We start from the raw sequence: 21,199 nt of genomic DNA, 5'->3' as shown, positions 1-21,199 counted from the left end.
TGAGTTTGCTCGGGCCACCAGAACAAAGTGCCAGGGGTTGTGGGGCTCAACCAGCAGGGCTGGCTCTTCCTGAGGCGTCTCTCCTGGGCGTGTGGACACCGTCTCTCCCTGTGTCCTCACGTGTGTGTGTCCTCCTCTCTTCCTCTTATGAGGACACCCGTCCTACTGGATCAGGCCACGCCATGGCCTCATTTTACCTCAATCACCTCTTTATTAAAGACACTGTCTCCCCATACTGCCACCTCCCGAGGTGCTGGGGGTCAGAGCTTCAGCATCAGGATTTGGGGACATGATCCAGCCCATGACAGAAACAACCAAAGATGAAAAGTATGGAAGCTGCAATCTGAGGCTCGAGCAAAACCGAAACACAGGATCCTCACAAAGAAGAGGAGCCTTGAAGGAGATAGGAGAGAGGATGTGCCCATGTCCAGGGCAGCACCAGCGATCACTGACGCCCGTGAGCAGAGGATGTCGCCGTCACTGTCCAGGAGGAGACCCACTGCTGAGCGAGAACCAATGCCCGCGGAGCTACCCTCCGTGGGGAGCCCGAGTGTCCCTAGACCAACAGACGGAGGGCATCCCCGACTACTCTGGACGCTGCAGCCCCGGGGGAGGAAAGAGGACCAGCAGAGACTGAGATGCAGGAGGCAGCTGTGAGCTGAGTTGAAGCCACGGGGTGTAAAACAGGACCATAGTGGCTCACTGGGGACAGCGAAGGTCAGGTGAGACAAAGAGAAGGGGCTCAGACCTCCATGTGAGGTGTGGGCACCGGGGGAAGCCCCCAAAATGATCCCTGGGTTGTGGGAGGAACTCTGGACTTCTCTCCACAGATACCTGGCGACCCAACACCAAGAGGGCAGGTGACCGGCCTTGGGGTGGCACTAGGCTGCTGACACTCCCAGGGATGGAGACAGGCGGGATTTCTGTGCTGCGGGGGGTGGAGAGCAGGGCCCTCGCCCTGGGCCATGGCACACTGTGGGCTGTTCCTGCCGCTCCTAGGCAAGGACCCCAGCGAGCAGCACCCTGCAGGCTAGGCCCAGAGGAGAGCCTCTTCATTTTGCGTGAGAGAGCCCTGCTCTCTGTGTTTCTCTGGGCACAGTGGGATTTGTGGTGGCAGGCCCATGGCAGCCTGGAGCCTCCCAATGCCCTTCTTGTCCCATCCCCAGCACTGTCCCACTGGGGTGGGTGACCCAGACCTCCCAGCCAAGCCCCGTTCACCGCATTTTGGAAAAGAGCCACCGCTTTGCCTACCGTCAGCCTGGGACACATGCTGGTGACCGGGTCTGCCCTGGGGAGGCCCACCAGGCCTTGGTGGCTCTCCTAGGAAGGCTGGCAGGGAATCCCAGGGCCCAGAGACCAGGGGTGTGGTCTACAAGGGCAGTGTGTGGGATCTGGGTGGAGACGACGCTTTGGCCATGAGGCTTCTTGTTCTACAGGGAGAGGCAGAGTAGGGCCCGAGAGCTTGGAGGGGATCCCTTCAATCTGGGACAGCCCGCGTTCAGGCCACCCGTGCCCCGCAGTGCAGTTACAGATGACGGTTCATTTTAACAAACCAACCCTCACAGAGTGGATATGTGCTTTAGAAGTTGTGCACCCGAGTGCGCCTGAGCACACACATGCATCGTGGAAACACACGCAGCTCAAAGGCACATGTGCACACGTGTGCACATATTTCATGTGCACCTGCACACACATGCACGCACACATCTGCGCAGGTGAAAGCATACATTCGTGCACACACACCTATATGCACACACACATGCACAGAGACACACACGCGTGCACACAACTACATGCACACACCGCACAGATGCACACACAATGCACACACACACCTGCACAGATGCACACACACACATGCACGCCCACACACAACCCCACAACCAGAAGGTGGCATCAGTAACAGGAGCCCAAGGGGCCACGGGAAGATGTTGCTGCTGAGCCTGGCCTGCTCCGACAAGCTGCTCACAGGCCGCGGCAGGAGGGAAAGTAGGTTAATGATCACGCCATTCCGCTCAGGCCTGGTGGTGGAGGGCTAGCCTGTGTTCTTAATAAGAAGCGAAAGAACTTACGTAACCTGTCCTTTCCAGGTGGAAGTGATGTGTTTAGTAATCGGTGAGAAAACACCTGTCCTTTGAAAAAAGCTCGTGATGTGCTCTGAAAACTGATACCTGATTTAATGTCCTGTGACTTTGTTGCCAAAACCTGTTCAATTTGTCACCTAGAGCAGTTCTCATATCTGCTCGTTTCCAAAATGTAGAAACCATTTTTTCCTAATCTGTCAAAAAAAGGTCTTCCAGGTAAAAAGTCTCAGTGAGTTTTGAACCCATTCGTTAAAGATCCGCAAATGCAACTCTTTTGAGCTGGTTTGCAGGACCAGTGCTGGCTCCCAGGAGGACGGGGTCTCAGCACCAGCTTGTGCGCAGCTGGGGGCGGACTCGAACAAGGTCATGACTGGGGAGCACAACAGAGGGTGCCCTCCCCGCGTGGAAGTTACATATTCTCCTGGGGTGGTTTCTTCTGCTGGGGCAGCCACGTCGCAGATGAGCCACGTCAGGGACGAGCCACGTCGTGGACGGAGCTTTGGGTCGCTGGACTCCAGTGTGCCAGACCGAGGGGCTGGAAGCAACCGAGCAGATTCATTCCCACCAGCCTCCCTAAAGACTGTTACAATGATTAATCCTAAATTATTTGTAATGCTACATTGAGGGCAAAATATTTTTTAAGAATAAATGAACACTTTGAAATGTTTATTTTATCTCATTTTTCTCATTTTCACATATATTTTGTAGTATATTTAATATTTAATATTTTAGTGCAGTGAATCATGTATTTTTAATTAAATTGATTACATATATTTGGGGGAATTGGCTCAGATGCTTTTTACTGATGTGTGGGTGATCAAAAATGTTTAATAGATCACTCATCAAATTAAATTTTTTTTAATTTTAAAGGATTAAAAGCATACATAAAATACTGAGAGGAAAATTGGGAACAGCAGAGAACCAAGTGTGACTGGCCAAGAGTTTCACGGCCGTGTCCACTGGTTCTCGTGCTGAAGCTCGGGAAGTGGACCCCTGCCTGCAGAGCGGAGGGAGACGGAGGGACACGGCCTCTGTCTCGGGGGCCGGTGGGGGCGCGTCACTGGGCACCATCACTCGTGCCCGGCACACGTGGTAAAGGCTGTTGTCTTGTGGAGGCTGAGCCGTGGGCACCTGCCAGTGTTCAACGGCGTCCAACCTACACACCTGCACTCACCGCTGCCTGATTGTGGACAGGAGCAAGCATGGTGGTGACATGGCAGATGGTGTCCTCCCCAAGCCCCCACGGTGCCTCCTGCCCGTTGTTCTTCCAGAACCTGCTGGTTGCCCACGAGGAGGGAGACCTGTGTCCACTCCGCTTGGACCAGAGCCTTGAGGGAGGTCGTGCAAGTGTGAGTGCACCCAGCAAATACCCCACAGCGCCCCTGCGGCAGACACGGAGGGGAGTGCCAGGATCCCACGTGTGGGTGATGCGGGGGCCCCACCCACGATGGGCTCACAGTCCCCAGAAGTGCAGAGGGGATAGCAGGTGGTCAAGTCTGAAATTGGGGACGGTCTCCAGGACAGCCTGGGGCTCCATCCCCGGTCCTGTCGCCTAGGACCTCTCCTCACAGCTTCGTCCACCTTGTCCGGGGCACGGCCACAGCGTGGGTCGGTGGCTCTCTGCTGCGTTTGACTTGGAACCCGAGGAACGGCAATCCAGGCCCCGCACCACCCACCGTGGCCATGCCTCTACGCCCCTGGGGGGCAGAATCCTAATCAGCCCAGAGCGGGGACGGGTCCTCATAAGCCCTGGGATTAGCAGCTCTGTGATGTTCTGTGACACCGTCCCGGGATGGGGGGGCCGTCCCCCTCCCCAGCCCCACTGTCCTGCCGGATTGCGCTACGCATGATGACAAATGACACTCACTTTGGGACAAAACTCAGCATTAAAATGTTCAAGGAGAAAAAAAAAATCTCCTGATGGTTTTGACGGGGATGAAGTGACTGATCCTTTCCGGGAGTTTAAATGTCCGTGTGGGGAGGGCTTTGGATTAAAACTCTCGGTCCTGGAAACATAACGCATTGTGCTTCCTGCTGCCTGTCACTTGAAACGAAAGTATTTGGCTTAAGCTTATGTTTCCTCTTTAAGCTGCCGGCACAGACTTTGCCCCGAGAGTGGTTTTACAAAGCAAAGATATTTATTTCCCGAGTCGTGGAAAAGCTGTCCCCCTCCAAGTGACCTGCTTCTGGAGAAGTTAAGTAACGAAGCTCACGTGTGAGCCCACCGGATGGTTCCTGCCTCCAGGCATGACCGCAGGATTTGTGCCCGTGTGAGGGTGGGTCTGTGTGGGTCAGTCCCGAGGGAAGGGCCGGGGTCAGCAGTAGCGGGGGCGCTAGAGACCCCCAAGCCACCTCTGGCTGTGCCACATGGGCCTGGGCCGCCGGGGAGCCCCAGTCTCCCTCTCTTTCCGGGGAAGGGCACGTCCACGCCCAGACCTGCCACGGGCCAGCGTGGGGACCCATGGTGTCCGTCACAGGTTATGTGGAGAGCGAGTGAAGCAGGGCACCCCCAGGAGCAAGCCGGTCAGCCAGGCTGGTGAAGGGGTAGGTGACCTGCCTGGGTGTGAGGGCGTCTCCAGGGCCGTGAGCGTGTGACCACCTTGGCCATCCCGAAGGTGCCCAGAAGGTCCTTGGGAAATGCCCGCGGACGGAGGCAAACAACAATGCAGGGGTGGGGAGGGAGAGAGGCCAGGAGGGGCTTCTCCCTCCTCCACACCCAGCTTAGAAACTCTCCCACCAGGCCTGGCCAGAGACGCTGGCATCCTGGGGAGGGCCCATCTGTGTCACAGCCCGTGGGGGTGTGGGTCCTCTCCACTGTCCTTGTCGCCATTTGCAGATTTCTCATCTCCTTGCAGAGTGGAAACGGGGGTGCTCTACCCATCCCCAGCTGTGTGCCCAGCATCTGGAACGTGCGGGAACATGTGCCCGGAACATGCCAGAACACCCAGCCGAGTGTCCTGCTCGGTTTCTGCTGACTCAGTGAGTTAGGAGCCTGTTCCGAGGAGGCTGGCACAGGGTCACCAGCCCACCCAGGGCTCGGCGTCCTCGTCTATGCAAGAGTCAATGAAAGAGGTGATATTTAGGGACCCCCCTGGGGCCCACATTCTGAGTCTAATGTTTAAAAGGAATGGGATGAAAGTAAAGGGAGAAGCTGGTCAGGGTTAAAGACATTTTCATGGAAATGGAACACCCTGGCTGGAGTCAGGCCCCTCGGCAGCCCTGAAGTTGCAAGGAAGTTTCCAGAATCACGGCATCCGCCTGCCCATTGAGGGAGAAGCTTACTGTGCCTCAGTCACTCCACTCAGAGCTGCCTGCTGTACACTGAACATTGGCCCCCAAAGCCACGTGTGTCCCAATCCCTGGAACCATCAGTGTGACCTCGTATGTGGAGAAAGGGCTTTGTGGTCGGGATTAAGTTAAAGATTTTGAGATGAGAGACCATCCTGGATTATCAGGATGGGCCGTAAGTGCAGTCCCGCGTGTCCTGGTCCGAGAGAGGCCAGGGGAGAGGTGACGCAGGTGCGGGGTAGGGCCACGTGACCACAGGGGCGGAGACCGGAGTGACCGGCCACAGGCCGCGGAGACGGGCAGCGCTGGAAGGGCCTCCAGGTGCTCACCTTCCTGCCACCATCCTGACTTCGGCCCCGTGAACAGACTCCTGGCCTCCAAACATGACAGGAGGTCACTAGGCATCTGGAAGGAGGTGACCTGCCTGGGACCACACAGCCCAGACAACCAAGCAGGGACTCTGGGTCCACTCACCTCTGCAGGAAGCATTCTGCAATGCACAGAAGTTTAATTTCCAGAAATTGAAGCTCATTCCAAGTGCCAAAACTTTAAAAATGTTATAATGGACTATTTGATTCAAAACGTTCATTTAAGTATGATTTAAGCTTCTTATTTTTCTGAAATGTGTTTTAGGATGTTTTGCATCCTCAAGTACAATTTGACATGCAAACAAAGCTGCACTGCAGGGGTAGGGTCCAGGGAGGGGTGGGAGGTAGGCACAAAGCTCTCTGGCAGGAAAAGCCACGAGCTGGCACATCTCAGCAGAGAAGCACCTCCGTTCCCCTCTGGCAGCGGGGGGGGGGGGGGCGCAGGTGGGCGCAGTTACCGTCCTGCAGGGGCGGCGGGGGCCAAGGTGGGGAGAAGGCAGCTGTGCCCGCCAGGGAGGGTTTGTCTGGCCTCTCTGGGCAGGGCCAGGCACAGCGGTGGGGGCCCCAGGGTGCAGGGTCACTGGCTGGGTGCTGGGGGTGCAGGCTCTGCGGTGGATCTCTGACGGGTCGCAGGAAATGCTAGATGCATGTGTCCTGTGGTATGTTCTCCCATTCACACTTCACACAGCTTTGGGATACGCATGTGGTTCCTCGCTTGGGGATGTTCTCGGGAGCGATGTCACGGAAGGAGAGGCCCGTTACGTTCTAGGACGCTTGATCGCCTTGACAAATTCTCGAAGAGTGGGCATCACTGGGGGCCTACGATGGTGTTGCCCTTGTTTGTCGTTTTTACTTTTTAACTTTTACTGCCGTGTCCCATGCCTGCAGAAAAGTGCACAACACACCAGCGCACCGCTCCGGTCTCATCCCACGTGCCGTGGAGGCCCCACGCCACGCGAGGAACAGTGTGGTCAATATCCAGAAGCCGTCCTCCCGTCGCCTGCCAGCCCCGAGCCCCGGGACCCCCCTGACCTGCACATCGCAGCTCATCGCCCACGTGCGCGGACGTCCCAACGGCTCGTTGTATGCTCACACCGGGGACGGTCCTGGGCGCAGCACGAAGCTGCGCTGTGAATCTGTTACTATTTACTGTTCCAGCCTTTGCAACCCAGACCTCAACGATCCACTTGACTACCCGTGGACAGTTGGGTTGTTTCCTGCTTTTGGATATTTCAAATAAAGCTGCCGTGAATGTGCTTGCATATGGCCCTCTCCGTGGGCACACACTGAGGGGCTGCAGGGCCAGGTCACGGGGCTGGTGGACATGTTCACCGTTAGCAAGGCTGCCAGAAGGTTCCCCACCATGGCCGGGCCAGCCTGCACCCCACTAGCGTATGGCCGGGTCCTTCTTGCTCTTCATCACCCTCAGTCCGAGGCATTGCAGTCTCCGTCATGGGCACATGCTGGTGTCTTACTGAGTCTGGACTTGCTTCCCTGATGGGACAGGACACTTCGCGCCTTTTCATTCACTGACTGCCCACTGGAATACCCTCCTTGGTGATGGGCGTCCACCGTGTTGCCATGTTTCTGTTGCATTGTCCGGGCCTCCTGTTCTAACGGCGGACTGTCTACCCTCGTGGGGGGTGTGGGAGGTGGTGGGGGGTGTTGCAGAAACCTCCCTCCATGCTGTAACTTCTCTTTCTTAATGATGTCTTCTAAATAACAAAAGGCCTTAATTCTAAGACAATCCACCTTGTCAGTCTCTGCCGTAGGGTTAGTGGTTGTACATCCTAAGACCGTAAATACATAACGTAATGTCATACTATCCCGAGATCCTAAGTATCGTTTCCTGTATTCTTGGGTAGGAAATTTTTTTGATCTCTCATTTTTGGCTCTGTGGTCTCCCTGGAATTGGTTTCTGTGGATGCTGTGAAATAAGGGTTTTATCAGTCAGCTGTTGCTGGATAACAAGCCCCCCAATCTAGGAGTTTAAAACACCAGCTGTGCATCTGGCTCATGAGTGTGGGCTTGGCTCGGCTGCTCTGGGCTGTTGTGGCTTCTCCATCTCTGTACCAGCGGCGGGTCACTTGCTTGGGTGACCTGCGACGCCTCCCTCGCGTTCTGGGGCGGGCAGGCTGACCAGCAGGGGACACAGGTGTCTGGGCCACATGCCTCTCATCATCCAGGGGCTGCATGGTGGCCGTGATGGGGTTCTCAAGGACAGCAACGTGGCGAGCCCAGGATGCAAACGCTTTCGGGTCTGCACATGTGTCCCGTCAGCTACAGTCCTATTGGCCAAAGTAAATCTCGAGCCAAGGCCAGGGCCTGAAGGCTTGTTATCCAGCAACAGCTGACTGATAAAACCCCTATTTCACAGCATCCACAGAAACCAATTCCAGGGAGACCATGGAGCCAAAAATGAGAGACCAAAAAAGTTTTCTACCAGATAATACAGGAAACGATATTTAGGATCTCGGGATAGTATGACATTAGGTTATGTATTTATATACCCGAGAAACACAGTGACGGGGCAGAGATGGGGAGGGGGACTCCATGGCCACGTTTCCAATCCAACACAGTCCATCTGCTGGCCCCACATTGTCCTTGTTCCCCCACGTGTAAAACACACTCGACCTCCCCAGGACCCAGGTCTCATTTGACTGTAGCCTCAGGTCCACGTCCTGGATCCTCTCCAAGCAAAGAGCCAAGGAGCAAAGAGACAGCATCTGCCCCCAAACCCACACCCGTGGCTCCCTGTGCTTTAGAGGGTCCGATTTCTGTGGGACCTTAAGATGCCCCGAGTCCTTTGGCCTGGCTGAGGGTCTACTTGGCATCGCCTTCAATCTTTCAAAGGGGTTGTGCCCCTCAGTTTGACTAAAGTTCATCAGCTGCATTTTCCACCTTCGAGCCATCCCAGGCGACAGTTCTGCCCGTTGTTTGGCACACACATAACGTAGGCAGTCCGCATCCAGCGTCCGTGATAAATGCCTCCTCGTTTCCCCAGCCTCTGCCAGCCAAAGGATTGGGGTCTTTCTGACAGCGGCATCCCCACGTCTAGGAGGCAATTCTTGTGTCGGTCAGTTTCACGGCATCACACACCACCTCAGAAGGCGGAAGCTGCAGTCACCAAGCGCTCACTGAGCTCCCGCCCCGAGGGCTGTGCCCCCCCCGAGGGCTGTGCCCCTCCCGAGGGCTGTGCCCCCTGCCCCGAGGGCTGTGCCCCCCGCCCCGAGGGCTGAGCCCCCCCCAAGGGCTGTGCCCCCCGCCCCGAGGGCTGTGCCTCCCCGCCCCGAGGGCTGTGTCCCCCGCCCCGAGGGCTGTGCCCCCCTGAGGGCTGTGCCCCCCGCCCCGAGGGCTGTGTTCCCTGCCCCGAGGGCTGTGCCCCCCACCCCTTCTGCTCCTGCACCTGCTGTCATGCATTTAATGCTGATACATTCTCAGCCCTGCACGAAGTTACAAGTATTGCTTTATGCCATCGATAGTTCTCTAGCTTTGCCCACGGGTCTCTCCTCCTCATTGTCATCACCCTTCCCGGATGGCCCAGTGCCCGTCTTCGATGGCGGCCCTTCCATGTGAGTAACGCCAAGCGGCACGACAGGAACTCGGTCAGCTGTTTATTTGTGGGGTTGTGGAAATGTCTTCTTTTTACTTTCCTTTTTTTTTTCTCTTTGTCCTTGCTGTTCACGTCTTCGTTTTTATTTTCTTAGGTGACATTTTCTTTTAATATTCCTGCTTGGTGTTTCGGTGCTTGTTCAGTAGCTTTCATCGGTTTTAGGAAATCATCAGCCATTATGTCTTTAAATATTTCTTTGGCTCTTACTCCCTTTCCTCCCCGTCTGGGACGTACAGGACCCCTCCCGTTCTATCACTGATGCCTGTCCCCCACCTTCTGTAGTTTCCAGTGTCTGTCTGTCCACGCTTCCCTCTGCTATCCTCCAAGCAGTCATCCACTACAGGAATTAAATTTAGGAAGAGCTATACCATACGATCCACAAAGCCACTGACCAGACCCCAGGTAAGACGCATGCATCGCCCTACATTGAAGGAGAGGACCCAGCCGGGGTGCCCATCACCCTCTGCTCACCTCAGTGGGTGTGAGGACTTCATGGGATGGGGGGTCCCCCGACACACTGAGCTGCCAGTCTGCATAGTGAGTGTTAGTAAAGGTCAGTTTGTTTCTCATGGTTGAAGAGTAAATATAGGGTGAAAAAACTCTGCTATTTTCACACACTGCAGCTTCCTAACCGGCATGCTCACATCGTCGAGAAGGGGTCTTCTACTCCCCGCCACGTCCAGTGGAAGATGGTCTCAGCCTGATACCAAGAGGTGCCCAGGGACGTCGGTCCAGATGAACGAGGAACAAGGCGCCTTCTCTCTGTAACTCTGACGATAGCTTTGGGGAGCATGAGCAGAGCCACGACTCCACTCCGTGGAAACCACACTGGGCACCCAAACCCCAGGCTTTCATGCTGTTTTGAAGACTTCTGGCCTACATCTTATTTTTGCCCTAGGATGTTTTAGGAGACAGCCTGTGTCAGACTGAATTTGAGTCACTTCTGGGCTTATTTAAAATTTGATGTTCTTGGTGCAATGTTCTCAGCTAATCGCTGTCTGGTCTGGGAAGAGCTGAAGCATCTCTCTCATCTGAGTCAGCTTCAGGCTTGCCCCCAGCCGCCTGGAGGAGCGGCCTGCGGCCGGCTCGCCTTCGCACACAGACACGCACCACCATCTCTAGGCTGCTCCCAACACAAACACCTCTGGGGTGCGGGCTCTCCCTCACGCACGGTCATTCCAGCTTCAGGCTGCTCTCAGCTCCCGGTCTTCTCCTCCCCGGGGTCCAATCAAGAGCCTGCACATCCCCTGTCCCCAACACAGTCACAACCTCAAGCCACTGCAGAGAGAAGAGGCAGCGAGGCCAGGGGACAGACAGGGGTTCAGAGAAGCAGGGGGAGGGCCCCCAGGGGCTAAGAAAGAGAGCAGATTACACGGAAGGAGCGTAGAAGGAAGGACATGACAGAGAGCAGAAATCATGAGAGAGAACAGATGTGTAACAAAGAAAACATCAACAAGCTGAAACTTGGTTCTGGTAAATGATCAATAAAATTGACAAAGGAAAAGAGGATACTATCACAAATCAATGACTGCTCTCAGGAGCGGAAGCAGGGGCCCCTGCAGACCCCACATGTTAGACCTAACCATTAGCAAAGTCAGGATGTGCAAACGGACAAGATCCTTGAAAAACGGGACCTCCCAAAACTGACACAAGCAGATATAAAACTCTGAAATGTCCTGTGTCTTGCAGAAATTGAGCCTGTAATCAGACACCTTCCCACAAAGAAAAGTGCAGGCCCCAAGGGGTCACTGGTGAGCTTTCCTTTAAGGAAAGACGAATATCCTCTTGCTCTTGCTTCTGAAAAACAAACAAGGAGACACACGCAACTCACTTACCAAAACCCACGGGCCCGTGCTCCCCGTGAACATCACACAAAATCCTAACACAGTTCTAGCAAGTTGAATTCAGTGACAGAGGAGCTATGCCAGGAATGCTTATTGTTTGAACATTCAAAATCAATCAACATGATTGACAGAACAGAGGAGAAAACCCATAGGATCAACCCAATAGGTGCAGGGAAAAAAAATGATAAAGTTCAGCCTGTTTGTGATTTTTTTAAAGAACTACTTGCAAACTGGAAGTGGAAGGTCCCAATCTGATAAAGCCGTTTGCAGAAACCTTGCAGGTGAGGTCATGCCTGATGGAGAAGGACCATTAAGCATCACACGGGCACTGGAACGGGGAGATAGAAACACTTTCAGTCCATGGCGCCGTGGCATCCAGTGTCCGTGTGGACATAAGGAACCGTGGTCTTTGTGTTACGGCACACACGGACTGACTCAAAATGGGTCACAGACCGAGTTGGGGGGAGGGACGCACATGCAATCGAGCTTCTGGAGGAAGCCACAGAAGAATGTCTTCTGACCTTGGTGTTGGTGAGGACTTCTTGGGCAGAATGATAAAGTACAAACTGTAAAATAAAAATATCGATAAATTAGACTTCATTGAAATTGAACACTTCTGCTCATCAAAAGACACCATTCAGAAAATGAAAAAGCGAACTGAAGTCCGGTGAAAATATCTGTGATCCGTGGGACAAGGGACTTCTCCCCAGAACATATAGAGAACAGGAAGCGATAAGAAGAACAAACACCCCAGCCACGACTTGGCAAAGACGTGAGCCGACACTGCACAGAGGACGGTGTCCACGCGGCCGGTAAGCATGTGGAACTGCACACAGCACTGTTGCTGGGCAGAGATGAGATGCCACTGCGCACCCACCGGGATGTCTGTGATGAAAAGCACAACAGCACCAAGCGTCGGCAAGGATGCAGAGCCCCAGGGACGCTCGTCCATGGCCTGTGGGTCAGCGGCACGACCACCCTGGAAAACGTTCTCATGGTTCTAGCAAAGCTGAGCATGTGTCCACCCCAGGGCCCAGCGACTCTCCTTCTGGGCGTGTACCCAGAAGCGATGGGTGCCTCTGTCCATGAAAGACTGGGACAGGGATGAGCACAGCAACGTCGCCCACGACACCCCTGAACTGGAAACGGTCAGCAAGCGGAGAATGGACACAACTCGTGGGCCACCTGGGGTGGGAGCAGCCCGCCGTGGAAGTTAGGTAGGATTCCAGTCAACTGGAAGTTCCGGAAAGGCCAAGCGAACGTGCGGTGATCGGAACCAGATAGACGACGCGTGCAGGGTGGAGGCGGGGCTGCCGCCTGGGAGGAGGCAGGGGAGGGCGGCCGAGTCCTGCCCGGGGGGTGGTCACATGCGCGTGTACAGGCAGAAAACTGATTGTGCTAAGATTTGTGCATCTTACTCTGTGTAAATTAATTTAAAAAATTAATTAAAAAACCAAACAAACCAAGAACCTTTCAAAATACAACCTGACATTGGTCGTGAATCTGTGGGGCGTGAGAGATGCGGCAGGGTCAAGGCTTCGGCAGCAGCAGCCGGTGAGTGACAGTCCCAGGGACGCCTGCAGGCCATTGAGGGACGCCCACCACCCCAGCCCTGGGAACGACACCGGAGGCCCAAGTCGAGTGAGCGGAAGACGGCGACTTTCTTCTAAGCGCATTTTATAGAGGATCTTTACATCGACGTGTTTGCTGTCTGCCCCCCTTTGGCTCGACCGAGGTGTCGTTGTCGTATAATACACCACGTGTCTTCAAGGACACGGCTTGTTGAGTTCTGACACACATGTGAAAACATGTCCACAGCCCAGACAATGAGCCACGCCACCGCCCACAAAGCCCCAGCCGCCGGGCCGTCCCTCCACTTCCCTGCACGCACGGGCCAACACTGGTTCCCGTGTCGACGGGCTGGTCTGCGTTTCCTGGGACTTTATCCACATGGTCAGGCTGCACACGCCCGCTGGGTCCGGCCCCTCCCTCGGCACGCTGTTTCGAGCGTTGTCCGTGGGCTGCATCCCTGCCCTCACCCCTGCCCACTGCCGGGCAGCATTTCAGCCACGGACACATTGCAAGCTGTGTATCCACTCACTCGTCGATGAACGTCGGGTGGTTTTCGGTTTGGGGCTACTATGAATAAGGGTGCTGAAAATATTCTTGAATGCGTCTTTCTGTGGGAAGATGCTTTAACCGAGAGGGGGTGGGGGCAGCGCTGGTCCCAGGCTGGGGGCATGCTTAACTTCCCAGGAAAATGCCAACGTGTTTTCCAAAGTGGCTGCTTTGTTTCCATTCCAGCCGGCATCATGCTCAGCTCCCACTTCTCCGCATCCTCGCCCTCCCTGGACGTGGTCGGTCTCTAATGTGACCGTTCTAGTGTGAGTGTCACGGGGCCACATCCTGCTCTCCCCTAACCACTAACGAAGTCGAGGACTGCCACTGACGATCTCATTCCCAGCCTCTGCTGGGTGGGCTGCTTTGGGGAAGCGTGACTGGAGAAATTTGCTCGGGGAGGAGCTGAGCCTTGTGGGCGGGCAGTCTGACGCACTGTTCGGAGCATCTCAGAGCTCCAGCTAGAGCCCCGGGCTCTCTGCACCCATGGGCAAAAGGAGGATGCAGGGAAGCGTTTCTGGGTGGGAGTTTCATGGGCTTGTCACCACCTCACTGGTACCCCATCACTTTGGGGGTGCACGGCCAGCCTGGGAGGGGGCCCCGGGGAGGAGCTCTGCACGTGCACGGCACTGGCGGTGGGCTGGGGTGGCCACGAAGACCCTCGTGCTCTCCCAGGTCCCTGGGGAAGGGGCGAGGAGGTTCCACATTAGGGGACACCGAGAACCAGGCCAGTCGGGGAGTCTTCAGCACGGTGCTAATGAAACCACACCACGTCTGGTGGAGAGGGGGACGTGAAGTGGGCCTGGCGGACAGGACGGCACAAACACCACAGTGTCTGAAATGGCCCCAGTTTGAGGAGCAAAATACACCATTTTGTCTCCCAAAATTTGTTCTTTCCCCTAATCAGGACTATTTCCTCCTTATAGAGCCACAAACTATGGCGTAGCTCTGAAATCAAATCTTTGATGTCCACTTGGGAGACAAAAGATGACGTTAGTGATTCAGGTGCCCTGTTCTGTGGGTTCTAAGCTGGATGGTCTCCCGTGTGAGCCTCTGGAGATCTGGGTGGACTCCCCATGTCTGACAGCAGGGGGCAGCATGGAGGCAGTTGTGCGAGGACCTTGGGGACAGCGGAGTGGGACAGGGCGGGCCACAACGTCCCCCATAGAGACATCTCCCCAAAGCCCGGCCACCAGAAACCACACGTGGGGCGCTCACTGCCAGATTCCTCCATGAACGTCCAGAAAATGAACCAGTGGCCAGGCTTTGGAGGCCCGCGGCGTTCTGCAGGCCTGACGGGAACGAGGGCTCTTCCGGGCCCTGTAGCACCTCGATGTTTTATTCACTTGTGTCTTACATATTTCATGGGCTCTCCTCCCCCAGAAGCTTCTGAGGAAACGCACGGCGTGTCCTTGTCAGCTGCCTGGACCTCCTTCAGAGCGGGACGTGGCGGCCTCCACTCAGATCAGAATGACCTGTCCTGTCAGGCAGAAGCTCCTTGTAAGGCTTTTCCATTTTTAAAGCATTGCCTGAGAATGAAGTTAAATGAGTGCTCGCCCAGTTGGCAGGAGAGCCCAGAGGGATGTGCCGTCGGGGCACGTGTGGGGTGCTGACCCCTCCGCGCGGGCTCCCAGGATGCCCAGGGTGAGGAGGGCACGCCTCCCTGCAGGCCTGTAGCGAGGACCCCGGCCTGCGCCTGCCCAGCAGGCCCAGCCAACAGCAGGGGCATCTGCCCGCACCAGGCTCACGGGCCACCTTGCCGCACATCTGGCTCCACGGTGTCCGGAGCCTCTGGCCCCTGTGCGCCTGGTGGCATCTGCCGGGGGGCTGAAGTGCCCCAAGCCCTGTGGCTAACCAGGACAGCCACGGACCTCCTCCTTGTCCTCGGGAGGGGACCACCTGCCCCGTCCACTTGTGCTCAGAAGTTTCTGGGCCAGATCTCCAAGAGCTGATTAGGCACATTGATGCTGCTACGGTGTCTCAGCGAGGGGGCCGGGGCGGAGAGCCGCAGAGCTGCCGGAAGGACACATCGGGTTGTGTGCGCGGGCACACAGACACACAAGCCAGGCACACACACGCGCATGCACGCACACATACACACATGAGCACACACGCAATGCACACACACGTATACATGTGCACACACATGCAGACACAGTACCCACGCACACGTGTGCACACATATGTAGACACATGTGCACACGCCCACATGCATACAGACACGCATGCACTCTCACGGATGAAAGGGAGCACTTCACGAGAAGGGAAAATGACCCCAGAGCCAAGGGGGGATCAAGGAAGGAGTGCAGCAAGAGCGAAATGGTAAATAAATAAATAGAAGCAAATACTATTGTAGAAATAATGATAACGATGACTCCCAGGGTTTAAAATGTATGTAGAGGTGCGTGGGTGGCTCAGTCGTTAAGCGGTCTGCCTTCGGCTCAGGTCCTGATCCCGGGGTCCTGGGATCGAGCCCTGCATCGGGCTCCCTGCTCCGCGCGGAGTCTGCTTCTCCCTCTCCCTCTGCCTGCTGCTTGCTCTCTCTCTCTCTCTCTCTCTCACTGTCAAATAAATAAATAAAATTTTTAAAAAGTACAAATAAAGAAATGTATGTAGAATTCTAAAATAGAAGAACAGTAATGCAAATGGTGGGGTAGAACAGCACCAGGGCTTTCTGCACGCGTGTCAGCTAAGAGGTGTCAGGACTAATTTACACCAGAGTCCAACGAGCCAAAGACACATTGCAACCCCGAGGTGCCTACTGAAGGCAGCAAAGTAATTTATAACCGGCAAGTGAATCAAGAATGAACATGGAATAGAGACAAAACCGGTCTGAACAGAGCCAAGAGAAGAGAAGGAGCAGGGAGCAGGTAAAGGGTCCATCTAAACCTAGATAATTAGACCAAATGCAAAAGAACCTAATATTTCAGCTAATAGGTGAAGCTTGTTAGACTGGGTGCAGTGAGGACCCTAACACAAGGACACGAGAAGATAAACATAAGAGGAGGGGGACCAGGCGCACATGTGGGGTGGAGGGACAGGGAGGGGGGCAGGTGCACACACAGGGGGAGGGGAGCAGGTGCACACGCCCAGAGGAAGTCCGTGTGGTCTGTGGACATGTGAACTCGTTGTGAGGCAGGAGGTTCGAGACACCAGGGGTGTCCTGGCGGTAAGATGTCCCCAGAGGCAGGTGTGCTTCTCATCTGCACTCCGCTAACTCTTCCAGATCAAGAAAGCAGAGTCAAGGGCAGAAACAACTCACAGTCACGGCAGAATACTGGAACCATCCCACCTCCTACCCCGTAGCCCATCAGGCAGAGAGAACCTCGAGGACAGAGGGCTTGCGTGAAACGACCACCTCATGGACACGCCAAGTGCTGCCCACCGCCCCTCACAGTGTGGACACAGCCAGACCCCGCAAAATGATGCAGCACGAAGTCCGCTAACAAGCTGTCCGAGGGGATCTCCCAGTGTTCCTGCACTCGTGGGACCCCCTGACCGCAGGTGTGACTTTAAAATCATTGTCAGCACTGGGTAACCACTTTTAATTTTAGATTTTTGCACCCTCGTTCACAAGTATCATTGGCCAATGGTTTTCTTTTGCTGTTGAACGTATCCCGTATGTGATGAAGTGTCTTTCCCAAAGGGGCTTCATCTGGGTTTTATTTATGCGCGGCCATGAATGTGCCAGATGCTGAGAACAGAAGCACAGCTGTGGGAGGGCCGTGTGAGCGCTGGGGTCTCTGCTCTCTCTTCATCTGTAGGTCAGAGCCAGAGCAGGGCAGCCGGCTGGGCGGAGAGAGGGGCCCTGCAGGTCAGGCAGAGCCATGGAGGTGGAGGACGAGGACCTCAGGATAACCACACCCAGAAGGAAGGCCGGCCTCCCCACCCCGGGGAAACAGAACCAGAAGTACAAGGACAGGGGCACCCCAGCGGGCTGGGGCCTGAGCTGTGCAGGGCCGATTCCACCACCCCAGCACCCAGCACACATGGCCGGAGATCTGACCGTGGAAGGAACTGGAGCGGGCCCACGGTGGTCCCTGGGTCTCTGTGAGGCCACCAAGCAGAGACATGGGCAGCAAGGCACCAAGGGAGAACAAGCGGAGGCGTCTTTGTCCAAATGCGTCATTTGTGTGAAGACAGCTGATTCTGGGTCTTCCTCCGATCTGAGCAGCTGACCCCTCCTCTCTCCCGGACGCATCTTCATCCTGGTGCTCTGGACTCCTCATGCCTGCTGCCTCCTGTGTGGCCTCAGACCCCTCCCCTCTCCTGGCTGCTGCCATGCTCCTTGGCACGTCAGTCCACAGCTCTGAGCATGGCAAACAGCCCACGCTCATCGTGGCCCCAGGAGACCTTGCCCTTTGGTCCTCGGCGCAGCCACCCTCCCCCACACCCCATCTCTCACTCCCGAACCTAAGCCATCAAATATCTGGTTATGCCTCCACCCTCACAGCTTCCCCATGCCCTGTCCTCCCCAACGCCTTCCCCTGCACCCCCTCTGAGCCCCCGTCACGGTTTCCAGATTATTCCCAGAGCCTCCTAAGTGGTTGCCCTCTTTCCCTGGCCACCACCCCACCCTGCAGTCTGTCTCTAACACAGTCACCAGAAAGACTCTTCTGAGAATTTAAGTCAGACGACGCCCTTCTGCCCAAATCCTCGCCCTCCCATTCTCTGAGTCGAAGCCTCCGTCCTCCCCGTGGCCACAGACACCCTCCCCTGCTCCAGCCACGATGGCCTGACGGGCTGCTCCCTGCTTACACTGTGTCAGCCCCACGTAGGGAGACCCAGGCCGCACTGGCCTGTCCTGCTGTCTTGCCCACAGAGCCCTTGGCATGCCAAGGTCTACTCTCCAGTTGAGCCCGGGCCGGCTTTCTTGCTGCTTCCCCAGCATGGGCAGCCCCAACCCCTGGAGCAGCTGGCATTCCAGCTGACTAGAGTGAAGGACTGAACCGAGCCTGCCTGCTGGCCACCCTCCTGGGCCTCCTGAACCCTGGCCCTGGCCCTGGCCCTGGCCCTGGCCCTGACCTGAACCCTGGACCTGACCCTGGCCCTGACCCTGAACCCTGACCCTGGCCCTGAATACCACACCCCCACAGTGCAGGGCACAACTTCCTGTCCCCCACCTGTCCTCAGCCTGCCAGGCTGGACCTGGGCTGGAGGAGGTGCATTCACCCTTTGGTGGCTTCTGGGAGGGGGGTGATCCTGATCCCAGAAAGGTGGACTCTGTGGCCAGGGCATCACGGTGAGAGTGGGGGTGGTGTCGGCAAGACAACTCGGTGCCAGGGGTGACCTTGCCGGGCCTTCCCGGAGAAGCCAGGGGTGAAGACCCTTGGGCTGCATGCTACATGATGAAGAAGCACTGACCAAGCAGGACCCCAGGCTGGAGGGGGTGGCTGTCCCACCCCAGCAGGTAGCCCAGAGCTGAGGAGGCAGAAGACCCCCCGAAGGACTAGAAGCTTGGGCTGTACCCCCAGGGCTAGAGCCCCTCCACCAGCCCCCAGCTGTCCTCATGGCCCTTTTCCTGCTCAAGGCTCCCGAAGTCTGCCTTTAGCATGGCCTCCCCGCCCCAGAGCCCACTTCTCAGAGGTCTGTGCATTCCCAGGGTACATTCCCAGGGCGCTCACACAGGGTGACGGGGGTGGGGACCCTCCTGTGGCCCGGTGCCACCCCAGCTGTGCTGGGGTGTGATTATTTGGTCAAGCCATGCGGACACACCAAGCTGCATTTGCAGCCAGGAGGAAGACAGGTGGAAGGAGAGAACGAGCGTTCGTCGTGGCAGAAATCCGCACTGCATTCTGCAGAAAGAGCAGATGCAGGCTCCGGGGGGCTTCAGTGGGAGCAGGACGGTGGGCTTCCTTCCGAATCCTGGAAAGGACTGCAGCCTCTGGGGGTCGGGAGGGCCCTGTGAGAACTGGGCAGGTGTCCCCACTGCCGCCCGTCCCAGGGCGGCCTTGGTCACCGCTGCAGGAGCGGGGGCACTGGCTCTGCTGCTGACTCCGAAACAGAGCGCATGGAGCCCTGAGGCCCACAGCAGGTGCGGCTGGGCTTTCGGCTGCCCTGTCACCCCTCCTGCTCCGTGCAGCAGAGAGCGAACCCGAGAGCCCCGGATGCCCCGTACCGGGCTGGGTGACCAGGGCCACTGCTCAGCCTCGTGAGCCTCACCTCCCCCATGTGACCTGTGAGTGGAGAGCCCCTGTGGGAAAGGCCACTCAGGCTCCCCAGCAGCCGCTCCCTCTCGAGGGCAGCAAATGCCCCTCCCCCCTGTCTCACAAAGGGAAAGTGGGGGTGGGACAAGGACATTTTCCAGGAAGACAATCTCTGCTGCTCCTACTGAAGAGTCCCCATCCTATACAGAATACCCAAACATCTTAGCAATATCTTCAAAGCCCGGCTGTGCCGGCCGTGAATAAGGGAAGCTGTAGAGAGAGAGGTCACTGGGGTCAGTGAGCCCTTGTGACCGGGAGCTCCAGCAGGGAAAAGCTTCGGCCAGGGAGGGGAGCCCAAAGTCTGGGAGACCAGAGACCCCACAGAACACGGGGTCCCCCACAGAACCACACACTCAGGGGGAAAACCCGACCCTCAGGAGGATCTATTGGAACAAGAAAAAAATAAAAGAAAAGAATAAAAGGGAAAAAGAGGTCTGCCCTGGAACCTGTCCATGCAAAGCCCAGCGCCCATGAGTGCCAGCCAGCAGCCACATTCCCTCATGGAGAACCAAGAAACCCAAGACAAAAACATGGTTCAACATGGCCCTGGTTGGTGGGAACTAGATTAAGATGCTTGAGGAAATCGGAGAAGGTGTTGAAAATAGATGGACAGCAGATGATCAAAACAGAGGAGGCAGGTATGAAAAAATATGGAGAAATAAAAAAGGATAAATGAAGTAGTTAACTCAGTGGACAATTAAGCAGCAAATTAGATGCTGTTGTATATAAAATCAGTGAGCTGGAGGACATCCTTGGAGAAGTCACCAGGTGCAGCACAGAGAAACACAGGATGGGATGCAGTTTCTCTTTAGTGGCTACCACTGACGCGGAGCCTAATCGGGGCTCCAGACGGAAGAAGGAGATAAAGGTGGCAGCTACGGACAGTGAATAAAAAAGACCCTGTTTGCCAGACTCTAATGGGTTGATGGATCTTGGCAGCGTGAACACGAAGGTGTGCCCAGATACAGCATGCCCGCACTGGACAACTTCCAAGACAAAGAGAAATTATACACGCAGCTAGAGAGAAAAAGAAAGAGTAACTCAATTAAACTGACATCTTGACAGCAACAGTGGAAGCCGTGAGACAGTAATATTTTCAAAAGCCTGAGCGGAAAGAGCTCAACCAAGAATTGTTCATCCCATGCACTTATCTTTCAGGAGTGAGGGTAAAACAGAAACATTTGTAGTTAACAAAAACTGAGGCTTCCATCTCTAGCCGTGGTTGAATAACAGGGTCCAGATTTACTCCCCACCTTAAATAACTAAATAAACAAATATCTGGACAAAATGCGAAAATCTGTTCCTCTGACATTGGTCAGGAGGCAGGACTGGGTGATCTCTGGGACGTAGGAAACTACGGAGCTCCCTTCCTGCCTTGTGAGTCGGGGGCTGAGTCAGGAGCTTGGGGAGGCCAAAGCAACTGGAATTGGCAGAGCACCAGGGAGGAGGGTGCTGTGGAGATGAGGGGCTGCTGGGAGTGTCCCGGGGTCCGGGACTGAGCGCTGGCCTCCGCATACCTGCGCAGAAGCTACCTGTGCCCAGGAAAGAGCTGCCAGGCGGGAGGAGGAAGACACCTGGGAGCTCACGTGGGTCTGGGATCGTTCATGGTCCACAAGCCAGAGTGGGAAGACCTCCTAGTTCACCGGGCATCAGTGGGACCTTCAGAAGCTCCCCTCAG

Source organism: Leptonychotes weddellii, chromosome 1 (assembly GCF_054177405.1).
Source record: "Leptonychotes weddellii isolate Sample4059 chromosome 1, ASM5417740v2, whole genome shotgun sequence".
In the NCBI taxonomy this organism is placed as follows: domain Eukaryota; kingdom Metazoa; phylum Chordata; class Mammalia; order Carnivora; family Phocidae; genus Leptonychotes; species Leptonychotes weddellii.
Note: the sequence above shows the minus strand (reverse complement) of the source record.